The sequence below is a fragment of the Rhineura floridana genome, chromosome 9, assembly GCF_030035675.1.
Source record: "Rhineura floridana isolate rRhiFlo1 chromosome 9, rRhiFlo1.hap2, whole genome shotgun sequence".
Classification (NCBI taxonomy): domain Eukaryota; kingdom Metazoa; phylum Chordata; class Lepidosauria; order Squamata; family Rhineuridae; genus Rhineura; species Rhineura floridana.
In genome coordinates, this window is record NC_084488.1 from 67638860 (window position 1) to 67647426 (window position 8567).

The following is an 8567-nucleotide window of genomic DNA, read 5'->3' on the forward strand; positions in this document are numbered from 1 at the left end:
TTAAGACTTTTAAAAGATTTTCTTAGAGATGTTTTGTTTTTAAATATGTTTTTAAGATGGTTTGTATTTAAAATGTTTTATAGATGTTTTCAGTATTTTCGCGCCTGTTTGCTGCCTTGGGCTCCTTTTGGAAGGAAGTGTGGGATATAAATTTAATAAATAAGATCCCCATTGTGTTCCCTCGCCAAGCCCCAGCAGCTAAAGAGCAAATGAAGCAACATCCTTGAGCCAATTGGCATCTCTGCTGATACCAAGCTGGGCTCATCTCTCATTTTCCTCCTTTGTTCTGCCTGCGCTGGGCAATTGCTGTTTTGTTGTTTGCCACCCTGGGTTTCTCTGAGAGGAAGGGTGGGACAAAAATTTACTAAATAATAAGACACCCACTTACCTGGGAGCAAGCCCCATTTAACTCAGCAGGCTTACTTCTGAGTTGCTATATATAGGAGTGTGCAGTCAGAAGCTTTCTGGATACAGCTAAGATGCGTTTTTTATATTTAGGAGATGTAGAAGAGGTTTGTGTGTTTGTTTATTAAATGTGTCAGTTGCTTTTCTCCACATATATATGCATTCAAAGCCACTTACAATTAATAAAAATTAAAAGTAAAGTATATATATATAGTTTTTTTTAAAAAAACAGTCTATAAGGTGGTGGAGCAACACTTCTTAGGAAGGCTACACAACAGAAGCCCTTGAAAAGCCTTCCAAAATTAAGAACCAAATACCTAGGAGTATAGAAATGTTTTTGCCTGGCGCCTAAAGATGGACAATGATGGTGCCAGGCATACCTCCCTGGGGAGAGTGTTCCACTAATGGAGGGGGGGAACCCAGCTTGTTTCATTGCCCTAAGTTCTGGTATGTACCAAGGAGTCAAATGGGCTCTGTCAAGTGGGAGGGGAGGCTCAGGAGCGATCATGTCAACAGCCCAGGCCATCTGGGTGTTCCACAGATCAGCTAGGACTTAAACAGAAGCGCCAGTAATATTAGCCAAAAAAATACCCAGCGCTGTCTGAAAACTAATTGGATCCAGCAGCCTCCAGGGGCAAACCATCCTAATGGGTCCCCCACTGAGGATCTAAATCTCAACAGGATGTGATCTGACCATGACAAGGAACTGATGTTAATATCCCCCATAAGAACATAGGAAGAACCTGCTAGATCAGGCCAGTGGCCCATCTAGTCCAGTTTCCTGTTCTCACAGTGGCCATGGGAAGCCCACAAGCAGGACCTGAACACAACGGTGTTTTCCCATTTTACAATTCCTAACAACTGGTATTCAGAGGCATACTGCCTCCAACAGTGGAGGTAGAACATAGCTATTGTGGCTAGCTGCCATTGATGGGATGTGGGGGCTATCTGGCTGCATCAGTAGCCATTGATAGCCAAATTCTGATTTGTGACTAGCCTTTTAATCTGCTGTGCTCATCTGAATCCCAGTATCAGTTTCCCTCAGTCAAGTGTTGTTTCAATGCACATCATTATCATTCAGTTTTGTTTTAACCTTAATTCTCTCAGAAGTCTCCTGGGACCAGGGGCTCATCTGACAAAATTACTGAAGAAAGCAATCATTTCTCCTCACCACAAATTGATGCTGTCTAACTTCATAACATCATTTCTATAAACAACTGTTAACCTTTTCTTATCTTCATCTGCCAGAGGGAAGTGGTCTAGAAGTGGTCACAGAAAATCCAGTTGAAACGGATAGAGTGATAGGTGGATGGAACCGATAAAAAGACAAACTTGGAAACAGCAGAAGGTGAAAAAGATAATGAAACCAGAAAATTAAAACTGAATTACCATATGATTCTAGCCATGAGTTATGTCTCCTTGGCAAAATAGGATGACTTATTTCTCCCCTTGCATCTGCAGAACACAAAGATACTTTAGCATAGTACATTTATGCCAGCAGAATGAAACCCTTGCGCTGACAATAGGCAGTGCTGGATGCCCCTAGGCCAGCCTTTCCCAACTAATGGGCCACCAGATGTTGTTGGACCACAACTCCCATCAGCCTCAGCCAGCATTGCCAATGGTCAGGAAAGATGGGAATGGTGGTCCAACAACATCTGGTGGCCCACTAGTTGGGAAAGGCTGCCCTAGGCAGAACACAGCAAGGATAGAAGGGGAGAAATGGGCAGAGCTGGGGGCATGGCAATGGAGGAGCAGAATTTCGCTGAAATCTCCCCATCCCTCACTGAAATAGCGTAATGCAGGGGTAGGGGACCTTTTTCAACCTGAGGGCCATATTTCCTCATGGGCAATCTTCTGAGGGGGGCACATGACATAAATGGGTGTGTCCAGAGAAACACCACTTTCCAGCGAGGCAAGCAAGATGTATTATTATAGTTCAAGGACACATTCCAGCCAGGTAAAAGCATTAGAGGAGGGCAAAGAGCAGGGTCAGTAAGGGGTGTGGCCTGGGAGGAGTCCCTAGGGCCAGATAGAGAAGCAAGCCTGACATTCCACACCCCTGGCATAACTTTACAACAAAAAAATACATATCAGTAAAAACCGTTTCCACTGCAGTCAACAGAAAGACCAAAATAACTCCCCCCCATCCACTTAATAAGGTAGGATCCTAACTAAATCTGTAACCATCGCTTCATAACCCCATGAACAAATGAGGCCCAGCAACTCATTAACACATATCATGAATACAACTCAGACATGCCACATAGAGCTGAATCACCCTGTCCTTGTTTCTATAGCGCTGTAGACGTACAAGCAAGTCACAGCAGTCCAAAATACAATAGTATGCTGTGACAGCTGAAACATTCCCGTAGAGTCAGGCTGTACAATATCTTATATTCAAGATGTATAGATAAATTATACAGCCACAAGAGTGGCTGTATACTATAGCCAGCGGGGATTTTTCACATTCCGCAATGTTAAATTGAAAATACCCCCATGCCATTCTGATGCTTCCCATAAGCTCATTTCAAAACAAAACCTTACAAAACTTATAGTCCTGAACTCAGAAACGCTTGCTTAACAACTTTTCAATTTTCAATGGTGATACACAAAACAGTCACAGAGAATAGAGAGTTCAAAGTCTAAAAAGAGAGAAAAAAACCCAGAGCCCTTTTGGACTTTTTTCTCTGAGTTCTCATAATCTGTTGAAATTCATTAAAAATCAGCCATGTTCACAGAGTACCTGTAATCCTAATACTGTCCTTGCCCCATACTCTGACCTTCATCTTCTGCAGTTTAAAAGTTAAAAAAATGCCTGGCTGATTTTTAATTAATTTAAGAAATTTTGGCTGGGACCCTATGATAAGCCCGGGCATACTCAGTAAGAACCAACTGTCAGTGTTCTAAAAGCCTCACAACTGCTGGGCTTGGCTAATCGGGGCCACACCCACACCAGACTTTGATTTCACATGAGACAGTCATGGCTTCCCTCAGAGAATCCTGGGAAATGTGTTTTGTGAAGGGTGCTGAGTGGAGACTCCTATTCCACTGACAGAGCTCCAGTGGCCAGACTGGTTTAACAGTCAGCCACTCTGGTTAAAGGTCTGTGAGGGGAACAGGGCCTCCTAGCAACTCTCAGCACCCTTCACTAACTACACTTCCCAGGATTCTTTGAGAGAAGCCATGACTGTCCAAAGTGAAATAAAGGCCTGGTGTGAATGTGGCCAGGGACAGCTTTGGTTTAAATTTGGGTGGGAGGCTACATGTGCCTGTTGTAGAATAAAGTGAGGGAAACACTGAAAAGCAATGATACGGATGGTCACTTTAAATATGTCTGGTTTCCTTTGCAATTTCAGTGAAGTTTCCTATAGGAAATCATTTTCTTTTGCTTCTATTCCCGTGAATATATGAAGTACAGCAACACTTTGCAAAATTTACACTAAAAAATCTCCAAACATAATTGTGGAATAATGGCACTGACTTCTGCAGAAAAGTCTCCAGTGGACCTCAGGACTGTCTCAATTTGCACAAGTTTGTGTGGCTGTTTAGAATCTACACATAGACTGTTGGTTGACTCTTCTAATTGTGTTGGTAATTCATTCTACCATCTAAGACTTACTGCTTATCACTGAGGAAGGACTGTGGTAAAAGGAAAAGGTCGTGGCTCAGTGGTAGAGCATCTGCTTTGGATGCAGAAGGTCCCAGGTTCAATCCTTGGCATCTTCAGGTAGGACTGGGAGAGACTCCTGTCTGAACTTGATGCTTGCTGAGGCTGATGGGAGTTGTAGACCAAAGATGCCCCACACCTGTTCTAGAATGCTGATACCAGTCAGTATAGTAGAGACAATACTGAACTAAATGGACCAGTGGTCTGACTCAGTATAAGGCAGCTTCCTATGTTTCTGTTTAAGCAGCCAATAGTCCCACTGCCCTTGAGTTAAAAGTTCTTCATAACATTTGCAGAGATCCACAATAATGAAATAATTAATGAAAACATGCAGAAATGCAGAATGAATGGCTTAATGCACATATAACATACCTGGGGAAAATGTTTTTTCCAGATTTCACTTATGGATAAAATTGTTTATATTCAGGATTTTGGCCAAACTGGTACATATACACCAAAATGCTTCCCATTTAGCAAAATGCTTCCCATTCAAGATCTCGTCAATAGCCCCATATTCCTTTGGAGGTAATATTTCTTAAACAAAATATTACCCAGCCTAGTAACTGCAGTTCATTACAAGTATATATGTGGTATACATCATTATAACTCCATGGAAAGCAGAATAATTGGTTATCCATATTTTAAAATAAATTAATGTAAATAATTGTGCAGTTCTCTTTATTGCATGGAATGAAAATATAACTTCATAACTTTTGGGCTCTATAATTTTATCTATGAATGGAATCTGAAAATCTTCTAGGTTATTTTAAGCTCCATCCCTAGATTAAGCAAAAAGAGTGAAAGTTTTAGACCAAATCCATTAAGCCACCAGGTGCTTTTTAAATCTATTTTTAACTGCATCCAGATATTAAAACCAGGCAATTTTGTACACAACTTTTAGCCCAAGTTAGGGGTTAGCACTTAGCTGGTCTGCTCAATCCACTGAGAGATGGTAATGCACACCTGACAGAATAAAGATCGCTATCTAAGCATATGTTTTCCTGTTTATCTGATGACCTAACATTGATAAATGCTAAGAATACACCACATAAGCAATAGTGCAGATAAAATGTAAGTTGCCTTGGTAACTACCTTAGTATCCAGAGAAACATCTGCCTTAAAAGGAGGTCAAAAATGTAAAGGAGCAAAGGCACTGGCCACCTCTCCTGTGTATAGTTCACCATAAGGGGCAAAAAGTTAACCCACTGCCTTGGTTATATGCCTTGAAATCAGTGCCTCGTTTGGATGTAAGAAATCTCTGCTTATTACCAGGACTGGAACAAACCAGGATCTGAAACCAGCTTCCAGCCATGGTAACCACAGTTTCATGTTTTGTACATGATGGAAAACAATGGCTCATTAACCAAGGAAGTCTTCAATCATAGTTTGCAGAGAAGGAAGGGTGGTGTAAGGAGAGAATGCACAGACATGAGGCTCATGCACAAAACACATAACATCCAAACCAGGCCAGCAACAAAGCTCTGACTGACTTTGACTGCATTTCCATCAGTAGTGTGTGAAAAAAAATCTCTTGCTGATATCGAGGCTGTCCACTGGATGTTAACCCTGTCCATTTAGCCTCACAAACAAAAAATCTCTAGAGACAATGCTGTTCTGTCCAGGGTGTCATTTGTATGAGGATGCAGCTGGAGAAATCTATTTTCATTACGAGGGTTGAATCATAGTATTGTTGAAGAAAAATACTTCTGAGTATATGCAGGGTGCATTTCCCTTATCCCTGAGCAATCATAGCCTATTTCCTTCCCAACCATTAGATTTGAGGAAAGTGGAAGCATCTTAAAGCAGTACTGCTGTATTCCTGGTAAGGTGTTTACTGGTACTCAGTATCAGGTAGAACCTTTTTCCTTTCATCACTGGTATACAGGAACACAACAAACCGTAAGGAAAACATTGCTAAACAATGGGTGGATGTTGCTGATTTTACACACACACTCCATGTCACTAAGGAGGACCAAACTAGTCATAGGAACCCAGGAAGCTGCCTTAATCCAACTTGTCCATCTAGACCAGCCTTTCCCAACCAGTGTGCCTCCAGGTGTTGTTGGACCACAACTCCCATCTTTCCTGACCATTGGCAATACTGGCTGAGGCTGATGGGAGTTGTGGTCCAACAACATCTGGAGGTACACTGGTTGGGAAAGGCTGATCTAGACCAAAGGCTGTGTTAATGTGCAGACTTAGTTCCATTCCAGGCTCTCATTCAAGACACATAAGAAGCATATCTTACATTGTTTGTCCATCTAGCCCAGTGTTCTCTACAGCAGAGGCTGGTCCATGAGGAGAAATGGGGCACTGCCCCACCAACCTCAGCCTGCCTGCCTTCTTACTTACATCCGGTCCAGAGGTTAGCCCAGCCTATCAGCCTCCTCCTCCTGAGACTCAGTGTTGCCTTTGTACAACTCAGCAGGGAGGACAACAGAGACAAAACTAGAATTAGTTGGCTCTGTCTGTCATTGACTCTGGCTCCAGCTTTTGCCCTACCAGTGCCAATGGGCACTAGCCACCACTACTACTCTGACTGGCAGTGGATGTCCAAATTCTCAAGCAGAGCTCTTTCCCATCACCTGCTGTCTGTTCCTGTTTTAACTATAGGCACCAGGGATATGACCTGAAATCTTCGGCCTACGGACAATGTGCTCTACCACTCAGGTATGGTCCTTCTCTTGGGGTCAAATAGCTTTTAATCAGAAAAACACAGTGTGGAGTGAAAGAGCTAACCTCCCCATCTTGATTTGAATCAACCACTCTTTCCTCACCTCACAGCTGCTATTAACATTTTAAGAAAAACCCATGGGCAATCCAATTTGCATTCATGTCTACCTGATTCTCCTGAGACAAGGGTAAATCAGAATATGACTATTCCAGGCCAACTGAACTGACTGAAAAAGCTCTGTATAGTAGTATTAGTTATCCATCTGAGTGCATTGTATTTTTTTTAATTCAGAAAACTTTGTTATGAAAAGAAAGTCAGACGGGGTTGAAAAGCAGAATGTTGTTGATAGCTCCTAATTAGCCAGAGGCTCTTTCTTTCTTTTATTTACTTTCCCCTTCACTCCTTAAACATGTAAACAAATCACAGATGGTAGTTAGTTAAAAAGCTGCCATTCTGGTTAACCAACTGTGTCAATTTACCCAAAGAAAACAGCACTATATTGATAGTGCAAATCTCCAAAAGAAAGCAAGAGACTCAGGATTACCTAATTACCTGTATCCATCCTACAAAGGAGTATTACCTGGGCATATTTATAATCTGATGGGGCAAGGAGGTTTTAGCACAAATCTTGTTGAATTAGGAAGGAATTTTTGTTTATTTTATTTATTAGATGCCTCATAAGCAAGTTATCTAGGTGTTGAACAAAGGGACGATTCACACAGGTATGCTAAGTACTTGATGGCTACAGTAACTAGTCATAATCTGCATATGTAAATGGACCATTTTAGATATAATAGAGTTAATATCACCTCTGAGACCGGCTACAAATGACTCTCAGACTTTGGATCAGCACCTGGCACCCTCAGACAGTTGCTAGAGGCCAGTACTGATGCAGACACCTTCCTTGGGTCTGTGTGCCACCATTTTAAATTTCCTGCAATGTTCTTTGGAGCAACATTACATTGTGGAAGATTTTAAATGGTGGCTTGCTAATAATACCAAGCACACCTGTAACCAGCAGGGGCTAGAGGGGCCCAGCCCCCCCATTAAATTTTTCTGCCCTCTAAATTATTTATAAAATAAATAAATAACTAGATTACATAATTCTCCCCCCCTAATTTTTTTGTCTCCCCCCCCCCGAACCCTTAGGCTGGCTACAGGCCTGCCACCAAGTAAACCTGTGGCAGGAGGAGGAGCCTCCAGCTCAAGCCTGGGGCTTACCCTGATTACATTCATCATATGAAAAGTAGCCAGGCTGTCACTGTTGAGAGTTCTGAAGGTGCCCTCGGGTTCATCAACAACTCTCATGGATAGCTTGGAGGTGTTTGCTGGAATATGAAAGGCTTTTATCTCTTGTTAATTGACTGACTCCTTCAGCGGAATCAGTTTGCATGTGCAAGTGCCAATCATCATCTTATATACAGTAATCAAGGGTAGATAAAATTGTATGTTGCAAATGCATATGTGATCTAGCCCAAAACTCAAATAGAGAGACTACAATTACTGTATTTGATTCCTTAGCAGCAGCAGCAGCATGAAGAAAACAAAGACCTCTGCACATTCCCCCATACCACAAGAATCATTTGGGGACAATATGAAGGCCTCTTGCTCAGTTTGAAGCACAATATACATCATACACATTAGCAATGCCATTTACTGGAGGAGCTCAGTTTCTCCACAGAATGTTGTGCAATCTTTTAGAAGATATTAATAGATCTTCAGATATTACGACACAGCACAATATTCTGCGTTTTACATACACATAAGTGATTTCAGTGCAGCTTCAGAAATGTACAATGTTAGGTTTGTCTCTTGGGC

At 41.9% G+C, this 8567-nt stretch overlaps 1 non-coding gene across 1 annotated transcript; it reads left to right on the forward strand.

The window, feature by feature from the left end:
• Nucleotides 1-4065: 4065 nt before the first annotated feature.
• TRNAP-UGG (transfer RNA proline (anticodon UGG)) lies at nt 4066-4134 on the forward strand. The gene has a single exon. It is a non-coding gene; the product is annotated as a tRNA-Pro (tRNA).
• Nucleotides 4135-8567: the final 4433 nt, after the last annotated feature.